Source organism: Urocitellus parryii, chromosome 9, assembly GCF_045843805.1.
Source record: "Urocitellus parryii isolate mUroPar1 chromosome 9, mUroPar1.hap1, whole genome shotgun sequence".
In the NCBI taxonomy this organism is placed as follows: Eukaryota; Metazoa; Chordata; class Mammalia; order Rodentia; family Sciuridae; genus Urocitellus; species Urocitellus parryii.
In genome coordinates this window covers 51,087,172-51,108,643 of record NC_135539.1, presented here as the reverse complement: position 1 = coordinate 51,108,643, position 21,472 = coordinate 51,087,172, and positions in this window count along the sequence as shown.

Sequence of the window (21,472 nt, the reverse complement as noted above, 5' to 3'; positions counted from 1 at the left end):
AGATCCAGAATTCACAAGCTGGCAAAAGGCTCTCTGCATGAGACAAAACTGCTGTCAGTAGCTCAAAAATGGTATTTTGGAGATGTTTCCTGTGGGTGTCTGCAGAGCTCACCAGAGCTTAATCACATTTAGTCCTGGACAGGATTGATCTGGATTGGAAATTGGAGGAGGAAGGAAGCAGCTTGACTGGAGACTAAGCTGGAGAGGCGGTGGTAGGAAGAACCCTGTCCTTTCTTTTTGTTTTAGTACTGGGGATTGAACCCAGGGGTGCTTAACCACTTAGGTACATCTCCAGCCCTTTTCTATTTTTTTATTTTGAGACAGGGTCTCCCAAAGTTATTTAGGGCCTCAATAAGTTGCTGACAACCTCCGTCGGAGTTGCCGGAATTATATATAGGTATATGCCATTGCCTTTTCTGAGGCTGGCTTTATGGTCAGACCTTTAACTGTTTCCTGCACCCCACCACACCTGTGGGCACTTGATAACAAGAACTTGTCCCACCTTCCACCCTCCAATTGAAACATTCTCTGACAACAGAGAAAGTTCATTCTCTTTCTCTGGGGCACTATGCTGCATTCTCCCTTCTGTTTATCTTCTGTGGGTAGCTAAGCCCTCTGCTTATCTCCTCCTTTTATATTTGACACTTCCCTAAGGGCTACTTTTGGTTTCTTAGTCAACTCCTATTGCCTCAGCACATAGGAAAGTAGTGAACTCGGCCCAGGACCTAGGGTCTGCCATCTATGGATCGCTGCTTGATTAAGAAGGGATATCGGGGGCTAGGATTGTGGCTCAGTGGTAGAGCACTCGCCTAGCACGGGCATGACTCCGGTTCAATCCTCAGCACCACATAAAAATAAAGGCATTGTGTTGTGTCCGTCTACACATAATATATATATATATATATATATATATATAATATAATATAATATTTTTAAAAAAGAAGAAGCGATATCAGACAGGCATGAGGTGTAGCTGCAGAACCAACACCAGAAAGCAGGCCAATCTCAAGACATGAGCCAACTTTGAAGGAAGAAACAAGGTAAGTTCAGCATTGATGGAGGGACCCAAGACAGCTCCTGGGCTACACAGACTTGCAACTGTCCAGAGTTGACTTGGGAATAGGTGCCAGAGCAGGGCTGACCTTAGGACTCAACAGCCCCTGGGAAATGAGCAGATTATCTTGGCCAGGTTTGGTGGAAAAGGGGCTGACACCCATGATGACCCACAGAAAGGAGCTGAATTTCACAGAGTTCTGAAAAGATCCCAGACCAGTGGTTCCGAACCCAAGGACATAATCAGAATTTCCCCAGGAAGTTTTTCAAGATCTTTAAACCCAAACCTTATTTTGAACCTGAGGGTTCAGATCCTCAAACCAGTTTGGGGTGGGGTAGGCAGAAACAGTGACTTTAGAAAGCTGCCCAAGTATTCTGATATCAATACCTGCCACACCCTGCCCCAACATGGTCACCATTGAGGTCCTGTAATTTTTCAATGCCAGAGAGCATGTCTTTTACCTCATACACAATACAGTCTTAATACATAATAGGCCTAAAGTCAATATTTGTCTATTGATGGATTGAATGAAATGAATTAATGAACACTTCCTGTCTATGTATTGATTGCATTAATTATTAATAAACATGCAAAATGAATGTTTACGACTGAAAGAATTGTGCACTCTGTCAATAAATACAGAGAAGGAACAGACTTTCTCATAAGTGATTCTCACTATAGGTGCAAGCTAGTCTTTGGTCGACGCATTCAGAACAATAGCTAAATATGACAATACTGATGTGCACGTTATCCACCAGTGTGGCTCAGCAATACTTGGTAAGACTGAAGGGAACGGGATTTGTATTAACATCACAGGGAGCGTAAAATAAAAGAAGGTACTCCACCTACCTCACAATTAATTATATAATCTGAAGCTTAATTCTAGCTTTGGAAACAATGGGAACCATAATTACATGTCCAAAGCCCAAAATGGAATCCCGAAAGTGTTTGACAAGCAGAACATAAGGATGATGGAGTGGTTTACCCATAAATTTGACCACAGGGCAACCCTGGTGAGTCATGAGTTCAGGTCGTGGTAGGATTTTTCATTATCCTCCATTCTTCCGCAGTGAGTATATTGAGCTCTGAGCCACTTGATGGATGTGAATTGGCTTGTGAATTCAGGCTGGCCTGCTGTCTATGTGGCTGTGACCTGTATATAGAATAGCCATGCAAATTAGCATGGGCCTCGGGCCAGACAAAATTAATCCAGCCCTAAAAGCAATCAAGTAAAAAGTGTCAAAGGGCAAAAGAAGAGAAAAATATGGCTGGGAGCAGTGATGCTCTATTTTTCAAGTTTCTCTAACTCACCACCGTGCGTTTTTTTTTTTTTTTCTTTTTGTCACAAGTAAACTTGAAAATGTAGGAAAAGCTGGTGGAAATCTTTTTCAAATATTTGTGAGATGAAAAGAAAAAGTTCATGTTTGAAGTTGAAGTAAGGGATTCAAAAAGGCTGTCCTTGACATGGAATCTGAAGTGGGTCCCTTCACTGGCTCATTCATCTCCAACTCAGCACCTTCTTGTGCCTGGTCACATTATTCATCTGTTTTATGATGGTTGTCCGTCTCACCTATGGGATAGGTTCCTCGAACCTAAAAATTATGTGTGTATGTCCTATCTCCGATTCCTAACATGTGGCAGACACGGTCAATAAATACTCATTTAGTGAATGGGTAGACACTGCATAATGATCTAAATGTAATAAAAGCAGACTATAGGGTTGTCTGTGGTTCTTAGCCTCCAGTTCACAGTGGTCCTGTTCTCCACAGAGCTCCCTGCTGGCCCTACAGCTCTGGCCCCAGCTCTTCTTCTACAGTTCTCTAAAAAAAAATTGAAAGTGATACGATGAACCAAGAGTTAATGTCTTTACCATATATGGAGCTCCTACAAGTCAATAAAAAGAAACAAACAACCCAATAAAAATGGGAAAGGACAGGTATAGGTTGTTTATAAAAGAAGACATACCAAACACAGAAAATGACATTCCACTTCAACAATATAGTAATCCAAATAAAACATAAAGTGTGTGTGTGTGTGTGTGCGCCTATCAAATATAAAGAATAAAGAGAACATGTTGACAGTGTTGGAAAGTAGGAATTGTCGTGCACTAAAACTGGGAATGCAAAATTGTCATAACTCTTCTGCAGAGACATTTCAGAATACATGCCCAAATTTAAAGTGTATGCTTACCTTTAGTCCAAGACTTCCAATTCAAAGAACTTATTGGTTGTTCTTGTGGTAAATTTTTAAGTTTTACAATGAAATTGACCATTGTAATAATTTTACAAGCATATGTAAATTAGTTTTTATTCTACTTTTTTATTTCTTTAAAAGTACTTTGACATATGTACCTAAATAATTATATCTCAGACACGTTTTTTAAAAAGTTAACACAGCTTCAGTTGTATATGTTCAAGACATGATACAATTAACATGTTAAGAGACAATTAACATTTTTAAGTATATGGTTCCGTGGCACCAAATAGAATCACATTACTGTACAACCGTCATCATGGTCCATCCTTCTCCAGAGCTTTTTTATTCTTCATCAAGTGAACCTGTCCTCATTAAACACTAACTTGCCACTTCTCCCTGTTCCTTACCCCTGGTAACCACCACTCTACTTTATGTCTCTATGAATTTGACTATTTCAAAGATTTATTTTAAGGCCATAAGAATACAAGAACAGTGTGTGTGTGTGTGTGTGTGTGTGTGTGTGTGTATGTACACTACACATACATACACATGCTTACATCCATACACACACACACACAAAAAAAATATGCATTAGTTAATTCAAAAAGCTTTCCTGAGGACCTACTGCAAGTGAGATAACAAACAAGAGAAGATGAAGTTATTTATCTCATATACTAGTAGTGACCTACAGAAGGAGGGTAGACCATAAACAAATGTGTGAGCAATGAAGCATTAAAATAAATAGATCAATGTGATAGTGATTTTAGGGAGTACGTTAGATTGGGTAGTGAGAAGGTCTCTCTCGACTGTTTACCATAATAAAAAAAAAAAATAGAAAAAAACTAAATGTGTAAGCAACATCCTTGCTAGGGCTAGAGTTCACCTGGCCGGATGTCAGAGCATGACAGTTCATCATAGAGAGTAAAAGCCTTTCTCAGAACAAACTGCACTACTTCAACATGCCTTTTGCAGAATATTTTCCTGGACAGAAAGTGTTTCCAACATTTTGGGGTAGAAAATAATTTAGAAGGAGAATATGCCAATGTTTCTTTATTCTAAACTGGAATGTATAGATGACAGTTGCAAGTGTTTGATGTCCAACCTCCTAAAACTGTAAAATAGCAGCAGAGCGATCAAGAGAATGATCTAAATCTTCTTTTTGTGGTTTTACTTTTGTTCTGCAGGCTGAACAACACTGGGAAAGAATGACGGTGTGTGCATATGAAACATATTCTTCCCTCCTTGACTAACTGACATCCTGGAGAGGAGGCACAAATAAAGGGCGGTGGCATTGCTTGTGATATAGCTGGAATACATGGAAAATTTTAAATAGCATCATGGGCCTGGCCTACCCTTAGCCGAGGCAGGAAATTCAAGAGTAATATAACACTTTGCTGTTAAGTAATGCCATTGGAATAACAGCATGTTTGGGATGACTTTTGGCTTTAACGGGGAATTTCTGTTTTATTTGCTTCCAAAAAGAACTCTTTTTCCCCCTCTCTTAAGTTCTTAACTTATATTTTAAAAGTCCATGTAGCTATATAAACATGATATATGCAAACTGGCCTTGAATAAAAGTTGTATGCTGTAGAATATGCTGAAAAGCAAATTCAGGACCTCAGTTTTAGCCATGGGACTTTAAGACAGCAGTTTTGTATATATAACACAAAGTACACAAAACAGGTCTGAGACCTCACTCTGTTACTTATCAGCTGTGTGATCTTCCTTGGTGGATTATTTGACCTCTGAGCTTTCAAAAGGGGAATAACAATAGTACCTACTCAGTAGAATTTTGTAGGAATAAATTTCAAGAACATGAAAGGCTAGCACACAGTAGGGCTTTCCTGTTTGTTTTTTCCCTAGACTTCAAAACTGGACCTGCCATTCCTGACTCGGAGTGGAAAAGGACTAATATGAAAAAAAAAAAATCAAAATTTGGCTCTGTTTGAATAATTTGAACATAATCCAACCAATTCTCCCTTTGATTTTAAGCCATGCTCTTCCTTTGCAGCCCAAAAAGCTGAGTTGTAGCATGAACTGAATTATTGTCTTCAGTTTCAAAGGGACTTAAGCTAACTGGGGCATCTCTAGATAACTCAGGGATGGTGTAGGAGAATCAGACCCATGAGAGAAATTGCTGAAGGATCTGCAGATGTTAGATGGGTGATGACACTGTGGAGACATGGAAGCTGTCTCCAAATATTTGAAGAGTAGTGTCATGTGGAAGAGAAATTAGAATGATTCTGCATGACTCCATAAGTGGAGACAGATTCCTGTTTTATATATAGAAAACCTTCATTAAAAAATAAAATGGTCAAGGAATGATGCTATCTTCCAAGGTAGGGAGGGTCCCATCTCTAGAGGGATTCTTTCAGAGAACAGCTTTCTACTCCTGGAAAGCTGCACAGGAAATTCTGTACCAGAGAAGGGCTGGGAGCAATGACATTTAGGGATTTGTTCCAGGTCAGGAAGGCAACAATTCAGGTACCAATATAAATGTAATGTTTTACAGCAGGAACTTAAGGAAGAATAGCCATGAAGCAGTGTAAGGCACACACAGGCGTATGCAGGTTGTATTAATGTATGAACTTCAACCTCATATAACAAAAGAATGTCATGCCACATGGTGGTGGGGGGGTGTTTAACTGCTAGAAATGAAAACAGTCATACTTCACCATATCGTATTTTATAGGCTCATGTAGACATCAGGGCCAAATGAAACTGAACCAAGATCTTAGGCATTAGGTTACATTTTAATTTTACCTTCTCCCTCCCCTGTGATTTTGACATAAGTGATTCAAAATGAACTTGGACCTTTGACCTGTCCATTTGATTTGGGTTTTTTTTTTTTTAATTTTTTTTTTCCTGTTCACCTGCGAACCTCTGCTGATTGTTTCATATCCTTGGTCAACTGCTTTTAACAGCTAAACATTAGAGCCACGGAGAGCATAAACAGGAAGCTGGTATTTAGGTGGGAGTTCCCAGGAATTTTATACCACTGACCACAGAGGCCAAGAGAGAAAGGAAATAGGAAAAACAGTGTAAATACCTGGGTGACTAATGACTCTGTGCAGCTCAGCTGGATGTTCTGAACATTTAATGGGAAGTCTCTTGCAAGGGAAACACCCTTAAGATGTTGCAGACACCGTGTGGCATGCAAGGGCCAAATAGGGGTGTTTACTGCACAGAGTTGGTTGGTTTCCTTCACCCACTGGCTACCGGGCAAAAAGGGGTTTTGGCAATTTGGCCAGACGAATCTCCAAATGACTGACTGCATTTGCATGCGTGGTGTATTTTCCTAGCATCGGGGTTCCCAGGCCTCTCCAGGCCTCTGATTGTTAAGGATTGTAAGGCCACCCCTCTCCTTGTTCACACGGATAGCGCCTAAGAGGATTTAGAATCAAGTGGGCACATTTGCACTGCCTTGTTCTGAAGAGGCAGCTGGAGCGCCGGCCGGCAGGCCTGGCGCAGCCCACCGAGAGTCCCCCGAGGACTGCATTGTCCTCCGAGGGGCCGCCACGGGGGCTCCATTGTGCACGGAGCAGGCCTTTTTCTCTTGCCCTCTGTCTCCCCCGCCTCCTCCTCCACCCCCGCACGCAGACCTTTCTCTCAAGCTGCCCGGATCTCCCGGCTGCCGCATTTCCAATGCAGAGGAGCAGGCAGGGCTTCGGGCTGGCCATCTGCACGCGGAGATTGACAGCAGCCCCGGAAGGTCAGCGCCTCAACGATTTCAGTCTGAACAGCAGGCCACCCAGGCCTCCCGAGCAAAACAGGGACATCTGCTCCCCTTAATTTAGAACACTGGTTCTAATTTCACCAGAGCCCCTTGCTTGAAGCTCTCCTAGGGCTCCAGGGGAGGAGACAACGGGGTGGGGAGGGGGACAAACAGACGGCCACTCGCCCCGGGCTCCCTAGTTCCCAGGGAAAGCTGCTGAGATGAAGGGGGTTGGGGGTGGGGGCGTTGGGGTGTGGAGTCTGGTCACTCACGTGACCAGGGTGACGTCGTGTTGGAGAGAGGCGGAGGCAGGAGGGGCACAGAGTGGGCACAACAGTCCAGGAGCGCCTGGGATGCACCGTGCAGACGCATTCATGCATCTGTATCTCACATGGGCAGGCTGTGCTGGCCCTGGGAGGCCAGACTGGGCGAGTAGGGTCAGAGGCTCCTTTGCTCTTTCTTGCCGAAAGAACAAGTGAACCAGCAGAATATATTGCTACAAGAGCAAGAGACCCAGCTCTGCCCCTCCTCCTACCTGTCCCTGGGCCAGTAGTTTAAAGATAGCCCTCTGTGGCCAAAGACTAAATCCTGCTGGACAGTTGACATCAGAACCCATCCTTTTCATATTTGGGCAAAAGGATGAAAGAATAATGCTTCTGTTGAGTTTCCACCCCTGGGTCATAAGCTCCTTGAAAACAGACAGCGCCTGTTAGTCACCCTTCTGTCTCCGGCACCTAACACAAATGTTTGGAGACTAAATTAATGTGCTAAGGGGGGGGGGAGGGGTAGTCCTTGTGAGCACTGAGTGCAACTGTTCTCTTCTTCTGTGTGAGGGAAAACAAGACATTGGGGATATGTGCCTACAGCAAGTATTAATTACCTTGTTCTTTCTTCCTCATTCCCTTCCTCCCTTTCTTCCTTTCATGTTTTATTGAGAGCCCCTACATGCCAGCTATCAGGCACTGGACTAGGAATACATGGAAAGGAGCCTTCCAGCCTTTACAAGACTCTTTGTGATGGGTGCAGTGTACAAGTCAATAGCCCATCAGGGCCCTGAGTGATCAGTAAGTGCTATTGAAAACAATAGGAGGATCTTAAACCTAACTGCTAGAAGGAAGGAATTGGGTGGAAGCTAAGAGGCTGAGGAGAAGCTCACCAGAAGGGCCCTTTGTCCACACTTGTCCTTCTTCAGGGATTCCCCTCTTCCCACATCCATACCCATGTATCCTCACTCTACCTCTTGCCCCTTTTTTAGGCCTCAAGTAAAATGTACTTCTCTGGTGCCCTGACTAGATAACGTCCTCCCAGGAAGTGATCCTGTAGCTCTTTGATACTTGTCTTATGTAGTGCTCACCACATGAACAGTTGGGTCAACTTCATCAACCCCCTGAGCTGCAAGCATCTGGAAGCAGAAACTGACCATTCTGTTCATGGATAGAGTTGCCACACCCAGCACAGGGTCCAGCCCATCATGTTCCCTAATATTTGTTCAACTGATGAATAATCAAACTGAAAAATAATCTGACTTTTCTTCAGTTAATGAGAAACCCATTCATTTTCTATTTGCAACGTGAGGCTAGATTGTGACTACTCTCTCTAGATACCAGTGGGGAGTACCTGGAAGGAACAGGATATGATTTAGAATTTATTATTGTCTGATATATTAAAGCTTGGGGATTGAGAAACTGTCCTCTGCAGAATGACCATGAGTCTGATGCTCCTCAAAAAAAAAAAAAAAAAAAAAAAGAGAGATACCTTGGGGCTGGGATTGTGGCTCAGTGGTAGAGCGCTCACCTAGCACGGTCAGGACCTGGGTTCGATCCTCAGCACCACATAAAAATAAAAAATAAAGGCATTGTGTTGTGTCCATCTACACCTAAAAATATGTATATATATATATATATATATATATATATATATATATATAGAGAGAGAGAGAGAGAGAGAGAGAGAGAGATAGATCTTGACAAACAGGTTTTCTTAAGTTATAGATTTCACAGAGTTTACAAGTTTCTCAGGGAACTGTACAGTGTCCCAACACAGATTGTGTCTGAAGAGTTTCTAATAACATTTTGCAGCCAGGAAAGGGATTAAGTTAAATGGTAACTTTGCTGCACCATTTCTCCCAATTCTCCTGAGACCCTGGAAAGTGGGAGGGGCTAGAAGGGAGCAGCTGAGCAAAGTTGGCTAATGAAGGTTGGCTCCTTCCTCTAATTTCTTTGTTATACTGTGTGACAAATTTGTTTTTGTTTTTTTTTTTAAACAGTAGGAGAATGGAGGATGTAAAGAGGCCTTTGTAGCATAGTAGTCTCCCCTTATCCACAGAGAATACATTCCAAGATCCCAAGTGGATGCTTGAAACTTCAGATAGTATCAAACTCAATCTATACCATGTTTCTTCCTACACACTGTTTGCTTTATAAATTAGGCATAGTAAGAGATTAACAACAATAATTCATAATAACATAGAACAATGGTTACAAAATGCTATAATAAATGTTATCCAAAACTTATGAACTGTTTATTCTTGAATTTTCTATCTAAACTATCCAGACTGTAGCTAACCATGGGTATTTGAAACTGCAAAATGAGAAGCCACAAATAAGGGAAATGATGGTAAAGGTTGCCCGAGTTTGAATCCAGCTCTCTCACTTCTTGGCTTTATGACTTCAGAGAAAATGCTGCCTGTCTCTAGGCCTCAGGTGCTTTATTTGTGATAGAGGTAATAGTATCCAACTTAACAGTGTTGAGATGTTTAAAAAGCTCTTGTACCTGCTGAGAATTATTATAAGTATACATTTTAATGCTAATATTTTAACTAATTAACATTAAACATGTGACCTCTAAGCTTTAATTTGTCTCATTAAGGCTGGCATTAATGGAGAGGGCTCGCAGAAGACTAGACTTAAGGCCTAGCTTTTCTCTACTTGCTGCCCTTGAACTCCAGCAAAGCATTGTGCACCTTTACCACAATTTTTCCGGAGAGAAGGATTCCAATTCTTTCAATAGCCTTCGCTGAGCTCTTCCCTCTAAGGTTAGGGTGGAATTTCATTGTACTTTATTCTCTGAGAGGAGTGGAGCAGCTGTATGCCAAGATTCAAACAAACAAACAAACAAAACTGCCTATAATCACTTTCCCAAGGGACTGGTTTTGTACCCAGTGGTTGTCTCCTCAGCCAACAGGTCTATGATCCAAGGGACCCTATTATTTAGAGTCTTTCACTGTAAGTGAAAGAGTACGTAGGATCTTACCCATTTGCTGCAGCTTAATTTGACCACAAAAGCATCAGTACTGGATTCTCGGAGAAGCAGCAGTTTCAGGAGCTCTGTGTTAGAGCTCAGTGTGAACATTCACATTGTTTAAAGCTGCACATTAAACTGCAACACCTGAAAGAAGCTGTTTCTGGAAACCCAGAGGTGCCCTGAAATTTGTGGAATGGTTCTTTACCCAAATGTAAAGAAGGAACAGTTTTATTCCTTCAATTCTCCATTTTCTGCATGTAACATTAACCTGGGCAGAGTTTTCTAAACTAGATGCTTGGAGTAAATCTTTTGCAGATCTTATTCCTACTTTGACATATGAAATGAATAACATTTTTTTTTTCAAATGTTGGCTATTCTCATGGATAGACTCGTAATGTCCAGGAGAGTGCTTGGCAAAATTATTTTTATTTCATTTAACTCTTACAGGGGATTACCACTTATGGATCAGCAATTTGCTAATGATCTAAATATTCTAAAGCAACAACCAGTTTTCCACCTGGTGTGTGCATCAGACGCTTCTTGGGAGCCATCTCAGTGCCGTTGGGCATTTCCTGTCCCTTATTCTAACCACTGATGCTGGCTCTCAGCAGCTTCCTGTGGGTGCAACTTGCCAGCACTTTGCCTGGTGCCCTTGCCTCCCACCGCTTCTAGAGCTTCCAGATTTTCCCCAGGAGCTTCTCTGAGCCCTATGAGGCCTTCTCATTGCCCATTCCAGAAGTATGGGGGAGTAAGTCTTAGAAGTGAACCTTCGAGCAATAAAGTATATGCTCCTGGATAACTGTTTTCTCTCTTCTTCCAGACAATCCTGAAACATCTTCCATACAATGCTTCAAACAGCCAGGAAAGAGCCAGAAACCATTCTCCAGGAGCTGTGGCCAACTTCATAACTCATCCTTGTATTGGTTTTCCATCCTTCTGTGCTTCATCCTTCTTGTCTCTTGTTCCTACTTGCTGGCTCACGCATCCTGATAAATATTTGCACTCAAGCCTTTGTCTGCTGACTTGGGTGGGGTGGGAAGGTCAGGCTAAGTCCAAGTCATTTTTGACTATTTTCTTTTTTAAACAAAGGAAGTTGTAGGATCTACCCCATTTTTATATCCCCTTGCTTCAGTCAGTTTTCCAAATGCAAAAGAGTTCCCTCTTTGCTGTGTGAGTCTCCATGACAAAACACCTGAGATAATTAACTTATAGGGAAGAAAGGCTTATTTTGGCTCATGGTTTTGGAGGTCCCAATGTATGATCAGATGGACACATTGCTTTTAGGCATGTGGTGAGGCAGCACACACGTGGCAGGAGAGGCAGCAAAGTAAAACACTGTTCACCTCATGACCAGGAAAGAAAAGAGAGAAAGAGGAAAAGACTGGGGTCCCTCAATACCCTTCAAGGGCATGTCCCCAGTGACCTAAGGACCTCCCAATAGGCCCTGCCTCTTAAAAGTTCTACCACCTCTTAAAAGCACCATGCAGGCTGTATCATGTGGTTCTGTGTCTCCTTGCTTTGCATATGGTGGATCTTAGAGTGGTGAATCATGATGTCCACTTCAATCCCAGTGGGACCCTAATGGAGTTTGCAGTTTGGATCAGGTCAGAAACTTTGGCCCTGGACTTTTGGTCTACTAACTTTATCTTAGTGTCTGAGACACTATAGATCCCTCTGTTTATTTTTCCAAGTCAGATTTTTAACTTCCTCCAAAGATTTGCTTGTTCATTTTATCCTAATCTACTTATGGATTTGAAGGGTACAAACAAGCAAAGATTGGTGTAAGGCCTTTACAATTTTTAATAACACATAAGTGGGTAGGTCTTTTGAAAAAAAATCATCGCTCAAATGTCCCGAAGTCATATTTAGTCTTTTACCATGTGACAACGCTTTAAAAGTTATTAGAAAATTATATTTTTAAGCCACAGTATAAAAGCTTTTTTTACTTTCATTTGTAGACCATTTGTTGAATCTATTTAATAACTAGCAATAATTTGTTGAATTTATCTAATAACTAGAAATCCTCTGAATTCATATCTGCTTGTGGATTTTCTTGATATTAAAGAGGTAGGCAAGAAGTGGAGAAAATAAAAATTAAAACAAAAAATATAGCCTGCCTGATTCTGCAGTTTGTAGACTGATAACTTCATCTCTCTCTATTTTTATCTAAAATATAAGAAGGTTAGTTTTTACTGTGAGCATGTATGAATAGGTAACAACAAATCCCTTCATTATGTACAACTACAATGCACCAATACAAAAAAAATGTGGAAGGAAAAGAAAGAAGGTTGGTTTTTTAATTGGTGTCGATAATGAACCACATTATCAGGACTTGGCATTTGTGGGAAACACATGAATCTTTAAAGGATAATCATGTATGCACTATTAACAAGAGTGAACTTTTTAGATGTAGTAATAAAAGATACATCCAAAACAATAGCTAGAAAATTCCAGCTTGAGTTTAAACTGGTAATTATTATGGTCGCAAAACTGGCACAGACCCACAAGGGTTGATTAATGGAAGAGTCTTCAGAGCAGGTGAAAGGAAGAGTGCGTCATGAGCTAAAATAAACCTTTTCTCTCTACAAGTTAATTATCTCAGGTATTCTGTAAGAGTAACAGGAAGCTAACTAACACACCTCCACAAACTGCTTCATACACATAACTGGATGGAGACTCACACAGAGAAGGGTAAACTCTATTTCATTTGGAAGACTGATTGAAATGAGAGGGGTTGAAGTTAGCTTAGACACTATAGATCCCTCTGTTTAAAAAAAAAATAGTTAAAGTGACTTAGACTTAGTTTGATTTTCCCACCTCACCCCAGAGAACAGATCCTATCTACCAGCAACTGGACTGAGGAACAGCATAAAATCTACCTGGGACCTTGACCCCCGTCCCTTCCCAGGGAACTCATCTCCGGGACCTGAGGAAAGTGGCACCTTCCACACTCTGTAAGGATGGTGGGGGCTGAGGTCAGGGTCAGGGTCTCCTTGAGAGTTTGTTTTGGGAATACTGGGAACTGAGCAGTGCTGTGTATGTGCCCCTCCCCCAAGTGGTGTAATAGCCAGAGGATCAAGAAGGGTAGATAGAGCAAAACTAAGAGCTATGGCCAGGAGCTCAGCCATGCCACCCTCTGGTGGACCCTAGAGATAGTAGAAAGAGGGTAAGAATTTCAAGGAAGAGAGATCTATATTAAGCAGGTAGAATTAAGAGCCAAATGTGTTGGATCATCCCAATCTCTCAGTATAAGAGAATTTATTCCTCTAACTGCTGGTAAGGCTGCTGAAAGACTGCCTTCAGCTGTTAGTCCTCTTTGGCAATTGTCTCTGGTGAGGAAATTTTCTTAATCCAGGCAGTGGTCTAGGACATGCCTGGACATCACATCCAAAGTAAAAGATAAATTTTGGAACCTTGCTCGTCTCACCACAAATACAGAAACAAAATTTGATTGGTGCATTTAGGTTCTGAAAGTAGCATATTCTACACCTGGGAATATTGCTTCAACCTGGATATCATTGAGAGTCTAATGACTTTAAGAGTGGAACAAACATTACATGTATGATGGCATGCTACATCGTGTACAACCAGAGAAGTGAAAAGTTGTGCTGCAATTGTATACAATGAATCAAAATGCATTCTGCTCCCATATATACCTAATTTAAATAAATAAATAAATAAATTTAATAAAAAAAAAAAGAGTGAACCAGAAAAATAATGGATCCTGCTATAGTAGCAATGCCACTTGGGCCACACGACCCTACAGACCTTCTGGTATTGGATGTATCCGTGGTGGGAAAAGATGCCATGTTGAATTTTTGGCAAGCCCCAATGAGAAAATCACAATGCAGACACCTCAACTTCCAGAGCAAGGCTACACTATCTCAGCAGAGAATTCTACTACTCTAAGCAACAGCTCTGACATGCTACAGGGACCTAGTAGAGATAGAGTACCTAACCACAGGACACCCAGTGACCATGTGTCCAAAGCAACCCATCATGAGCTGAGTTTTATCACAACCACTGTGTCACAGGATTGGACTGGGCCATGGAACAATCCATTGTAAAACAGTGCCGGAATATCTGAGATTATGCCCAACAAGGCCAGGGGTCACAGTCAATCTGCACAAAAGCTCCATGTCACTCAGTGTCACGACACCAGCATCACCCTCTCAGCTCACTCTGATGGCCACATGCAAAATCTTTGATGATCAGCTGATTAATAAGAGCTCAAGCTTGCTTCATGGATGGACCACCCAGGAAATAGGTATAAACTAAAATGCATGGTAACTGAATCTTAGCCCATCCAAAGCTGATCTTGAAAGACAGAGGACAGGGAAAGTTTCAGCTTCATTTGGTCCCTGGTCATCTACTTTGCATTAGAGAGAAGCCTCCAGGGGTTATAACATATACAGACTCCTGGGTAGGAACCAATGGCGTGACCAGATGGGCAAGGACCTCAAAGGGAAAAGTTTGGCAGAAAGCAGTCAGAAAGTCTGGAGTAGGAACACGTGCATGGACCTGTGGAAGTGGGTACAAAGCAGGAACGTTTTTGTATCTCCAATTAACAACCACAAGAGAGGAACTAAACATGCAGGTAGACAAAAAGACTAGCCAATTGATGGCAGCCAGCTTCTGTCATCAGTCACTCCCGTGTGGGCACAACAGCACATGAGTACAATTGCCATGGTGGCAGGGACAGGGAATCTGCATGTCCCCCACCCCAGCATGGCCTCCTTCTAAACAAAACTCTTCTAGCAACTGCTACTGACCAATGTCTTGATTTCTAGCAACAATGATATTGAGTCCCCCAAATAACACCATCCCTCAAAGACACCAACCGAATACACTGGAAAATACCTCATTGGCCATCTTCCAGTTCATTTTAACCTGAATGGACACATATTCTGAGTAAAAGTTTTATATTTCCTGCCCTTAGCACTTTTGCCAGAATCACTATCCAAGGGCTTCTAATGTGCTAAATGCACTTTCGTGGGATCCATATACCATCACATCGGGGCAAGAAACACACTTTTCAGCAATGAAGTGAATGGAAGGGGTACATGACAGTGGACTCCACTGGTTCTATAGCATGCCATACCACGCAGCAGCTGCCAGCCAGAGAGAATGCATTAGATAATGCATTAGAGAGTTTCTAGCCACAGCTAAAAACTTAGCTGATCGGCCATCTCAAAGGTGATTTTCTATATGTGTCCAGGAGGCAGGGTGCAGCTTAAGTTGATTTTTGTATGGGTTCTGTGTTCATAATGGGCAGAATACACAAATCTAGAACCAAGAAGTGAGTGTAAACAAGTGGCTCTGCCAACCATCACTCCTTGTGACCCACCAGAAAATCCTCAAAACACTGAGTTTCATGGGTTTTAAGGTCCCAATTGCTAAGTGGGAGGTACTTCGGACAGGGAACACAGCCCCACTAAACTATATGTACAGCTGATTCTTGGGTACTCCTTGCACCAAGGGGCAGTAGATGGAAAAGAAGAATCACTATGTTAGGGTAATGGAACTTGATCACCAGGAAGACAGAGGACTACTGTTATACACAGAGAAGAAAAGAATACATGCAGAACCTAGGTGACCCACTTAGGCACTTCTTGGTACTTCCCTCTCCAATTTTGAAAAAAAAAAAAATAGACTACAGCTTGAGAAGAACATAATGACCAGGAACTAACCCTCAGGGATGAACATATGATATTGCCCCTGGGAAAAACACTGAGATCAGAAGAAATGCTTGTAGGAATAGGGAAATCTTCCACTGAAAACATAAGAGGGAGAAGACCAGTCTTACTTATTGCCCTGAAACCTGAATCTGTAACTTGCCACACTACTTTCCTTTACACTAAGTTCCCATTAGAAGCAGAGATTCACTGGTGTTTTGGAGAAACTTTGCCCAGAACCCATATGAAGAAGAGGATCAAAGCACTGAAAGAGGTGGACTGTCGTGGAAGCTCTGATGCACTATCCAGATTCCTACTCGGGAGGATTCTGATTTGGAGATGAAGCTCTGATGTCCCTCATATGCTGGGAATGTTGTCAGAATATGACTTTGAGCTGCTAGCCTATGGACATCCCCTCATCTAAAGAATACAATCTATGTGATGTCATGGTCACATCTGCCAGGAAGAACTTGTGTTGAATGACTGGTTAAGATGAAAGCAGGACACTCTGACCCTCTTGTTCTAATTTGTGACAACTCTAAAAGCCTCCATGTGAAATGGCTAATGCTTTTGCAGGGATGAATTTTCTCAACTTCCCCCTCTGTCTCACCATGCTTTTCCCTCTCTTTTCAACAGGTATTGATCTCAAGAACACTCCTCAATAAGCTTTTTCCTGGAAACATGACCCCTTACAACCTATAATAACTTGGGTTATTACCAAATGAGATAATGTGGGTTCACAGACGGGTGAGGCCTAGAAAAAACTTTGGTTACAAAAGTAGTTTGTTTTATTCAAAGTAGCAGGATACAAAATTAACATCCATAAATCAATTGTGTTTCTATACATCAATGATGAATCCACTGAAAGAGAAATAGGAAACCATTCACGATAGCCTCAAAAAAACAAAACAACAACAACAAAAAAACACCTCTACAATGAAAACTACAGAACACTAAAGAAAGAAATTGAATAACACCCTAGAAAATGGAAAGATCTCCCATGCTCATGGATAGGCAGAATTAACATTGTCCAAATGGCCATACTACCAAAAGCGTTATATAGATTTAATGAAATTCTTATTAAAACCTCAATGACATTCTTCATAGAAATAGAAAAAGCAATTATGAAATTCATTTGGAAAAATAAGAGACCCAGAATAGCCAAAGCAATCCTTAGCAAGAAGAGTGAAGCAGGAGGCATCACAGTACCAACCTTAAATTATACTACAGAGCCATTGTAACAAAAACAACATGGTATTGGCACCAAAATAGACATGTAGACCAATGGCACAGAATAGAGGACACAGAGACAAATGCACATAAATATAGTTATCTCCTACTAGACAAAGGTGCCAAAAACATACATTGGAGAAAAGATAGCCTCTTCAACAAATGGTGCTAGGAGAACTGGAAATCTGTATGTAGCAGAATTAAATTAAACCATTATCTCTCACCCTGCACAAAACTCAACTCAAAGTGGATCAGAGACTTAGGCACTAGAATGGAGACCTCGCCATCATACATGCTTAGGAAACAACTTCCTCAACAAGACTCCTAAAGCACAAGAAGTAAAATCAAGAATCAATAAATGGGATGGTATCAAACTAAAAAGCTTCTTCACAGTAAAGGAAACAACCATGTATGTGATGAGAGAGCCTGCAGAATGGGGAAAAAATATCTTTACCATACACACCTCATATAGAGCATTAATCTCCAGAATATATAAAGAAGTAAAAAAAAAAACTTAACACCAAATAAACAAAGAGCCCAATCAATAAATGGGCAAAGGAACTGAGCTGGCATTTCACAGAAGAAAAAATGCAATCAATCAACAAATATATGAAAAATGTTCAACATCTCTAGCAATTAGAGAATGCAAATCAAAAGTACACTGAGAGTCCATCTCACTCCAGTCAGAATGGCAATTATCTGGAATACAATAATGTTGGCGAGGATGTAGGGAAAAAGTTCACTCATACATTGCTGGTGGGATTGAAATTGGTGCAACCATTCTGGAAAGCAGAATGGAGATTCCTCAGAAAATTTGAAATGGAACTACCATTTGACCCAGTTATCCCACTCCTTGGTATATATCCAAAGGACTTAAAATCAGCACACTACAATGATGCAGCCACTACAATGTTTATAGCAGCTCAATTCATAATAGCTAAACTATGGAACCAATCTAGGTGCCTTTCAACAGATGAGTGGATAAAGAAATTGTGGTGTATATATACACAATGAAGTATTACTCAGCCTTAAAGAATAATAAACTTAGGGCATTTGCCTGTAAGTGGATGGAACTGGAGAATATTATGCTAAGCAAAATAAGCCAATCCCAAAGAACCAAAGGCCAAATATTTTCTCTGGTATGCAGATGCTAATGCACAATAAGGCAGATGGGAAAGAATAGAAAGTATTAGGAAAAGTATTTTGGACTAGACAGAGGGGACTGAAGGGAGGAGAAGGGAGGAATGATAGAAGAAGAATCAACAATTTTACTTTATGTGTATATATGATTATATGACCTGTGCAACTCTATATCATGTACAAACAGACGAATGAGAAGTTAAACTCCATTTATGTATGATGTGTCAAAACACATTCTACTGTCATGTATGACTAATTAGAACAAATAAGAAATACATTTTAGAAAAGTAGTTCATTTTATTAATAACAAATTATGTACTTAGGAGTGTCTTGTCAATTGATTTTGATCAAATACACATATATGCAAGCAAAGTGAACTCTGTGAGAGTTCCTGAATGTATTCAATCTGGGTACATCTCACTTCAGATGCCAGATTTCTAACCCTAATTTCAGTTCTAGTTTGGATTTTACCCATTTGGTGAAAGATAACGTACCTCATAGAACTAAATAGATATAAACATTCCTCAGAGTTTTGACACATGGTCAGAAAACTTATGAGAATTTGTAAATTTATATATTCATTTCCAGGATCTTAAAAATGTTGTGCCTCTTTGCATGCCTGACTTGCTTTTCAGACCGATCAGTTCTCAAAATTGAACCCATGGTAAAGCAGATGTTTGATAATTCATGTATATGCCGGTGTTTTTCTTTCCATGAGCAACTGCAAAAGTTTAAAAACATAATTCATTTTTATCCAAGTCTATGAAGTGGAAGAGGGCTCCTCAACGAGTCTGCACAAATTCTTCAGATAAATGATATAATGGCAATTAGGCGGAAATATCTTGTCTTTGACTTGGGTCAAGGATGGGTATGTTTTTCTTCTTTTTATACAGTCTTTCTCAGGCAAGGGAACTAGCTTTCCCACTGTTTTAGTTAGCTTTTTTGTTGCTGTGTGTGACCAAAGAATCTGACAAGAATAATTTTAGAGGAGGAAAAGCCTATTTGGCACCCACAGTTTCAGAGTTCTCAGTCAATAGACCAGGAACTCCATTGCTCTGGGCCCAAGGGGAAGCAGAATATCATGGTGGAAGGTTGTGGAGAAGAAAAGCAGCTCAGAACTTGACAATCAGGCAGCAGAGAGCATGCACTGCTCACCAGGAACAAAATATAAACCCCTAAGTCATGCTCCCAGCAGCCACTCCCCACCTGCCTACAGTTACCACTCACTTAATCCATATCAATGTATTAATCCATTAATTAGTTTACAACTCACAATCCAACCATTCTACTTCCAAACAAATTCCTGCATTGTTTCACACATGAACTTTGGGGGGACACCTCATATTTAAACCATAACACCCACTTTGGGTCAAACTCCTCAGTCTTTTACTGGAAGAGCATGTGAGTTAATTCATTATTTGATGTTGACATTGCAAATGGTCCCAGGTGCACCACACCTTAAGTAAGGTTGGTTGCTTCTCCCCTTTTTCCTCCCATTCCCATGTTCTGTCTTTCAGAGTTTGGATGAATCTGTCAGCTTTAATAGCCCCTGGTTTAAAGGATTATAAGAATAAGTTCCCTCCTCTCTCCAACACTTGAAGGTAGGAGATGTGAACACCATGCACCTGCCTCCATGATGGAGGGCGGTGGAGGATGGGAGCACATGGTGGGTGCGGCATAGAAAGGCAAAGAGAACCAAGCAGCTAGGGTGAGAGATTAAGCCAGATTCTGTCCGACTTTGAATCAGATCTCATGTCTTCTGGGTTTTTAAACTTTCTCCTTTAGGCTAGGTCATCTCCTTCACTCTGCCTTTCCAACTGATATAGCCAGCACCAGGAGAGTTGGGCTATGAGAACATTGACTCCAGTCCTCATTTTTACCTAATAATATGCATCTTGATGTCAAAATACTTGCAGGAGTAATTTTACTCTTTCTTTCAAAAACCATTTGTACTTTCCCCTGGATTTCTCCATTGAAAAGTCTATAGTTTAAACATTTTAAAGTTAACTTTTCCAGTCTCAGCAAAAATACTAGTCCATTTTCTGCTGTTGTTACAGAATGCCTGAGGCTGAGTACTTTATAAAGCACAGAGATTTATTCACACAGTTCTGGGGGCTGGGAAGAAAAATCATGATGTGGGCATCTGGCCAGGGTTTTCTTGTTGTGTGATAGCATCATATGGTGAGGAAGCATGCATGATAAAAAGAAAAATTGAGCTAAACCCATCCTTTTATCAGAAGCTCACTCCTGAGATAAGTACTCTAATCCATCAATAATGACCTTAATCCATTCATGAGAACATAGGTAGATTAACATCTGGAGCCTTAACACTTAAAGGTTCTACTTCTTCATATTGTCACAATGACCTTTAAATTTCAATTCGAGTTTTGGAGGAGACATCCCAACTATACCAGAAGCTTTTTCATGTTTAGCTCTGATTAACCATCTCATGGGCCACATCTTGGGCTTCCCCTTCTTGTCATGCCAGATTCAGGTCCTCAAATGTTCACAGATAGAATAAGACCCTGGGCTGGAGTCTCTGACTTGAATCACAGGTTCTTCCCTATACTCAGATCAAAAGAATATTCCTCAATCCCTTTGTTTATGGTTTGGATATGAAGTGTACCCCCAAAGCTCCTGTGAAACAATGCAAGGTTTACAGGAGAAACGATCGGATTACGAAAGCTTTTAATCCACTCAGTGATTTAATCCCCTGATGGGATTAACTGGGTGGTGGCTGAAGGTGGGTAGGGTATGACTGGAAAAGTTGGGTCCCTGGGGGTGAGCCTCTGTGGTACACATTTGAATCTGACAAATGGAGCCTCCCTCTCTGCTCCCTAATTATCTTGTGAGCTGCTTCCTTCCGCCATATTCTTCTGCCATGATGTTCAAATTCATCAAGAGCCTAGAGGAATGAAGTCTGTGGACTGAGACCTCTGAAACCATGAGCCCTAAAATAAACTTTTCCACCTCTACAATTGTTCTTATAGAGTCTTTTAGTCACAGCAGTGAAAAAGCTGACTAAAACACCCCTCGTGTATGCTCTGCATCAGAATCTAGAGTGGTCCCCTAGTATAAGCACCATATGATCCGAAACATGATCCTGCTTTTACATCACTGTTTCCTCAGCTGCGAGGACAGTGCTTGTACGGGCCTGACCCTCAGTTACTGTTGGCTGAATGCTGCCTTAGGCCCAACCAGTACTTTGACCAGGCTCAA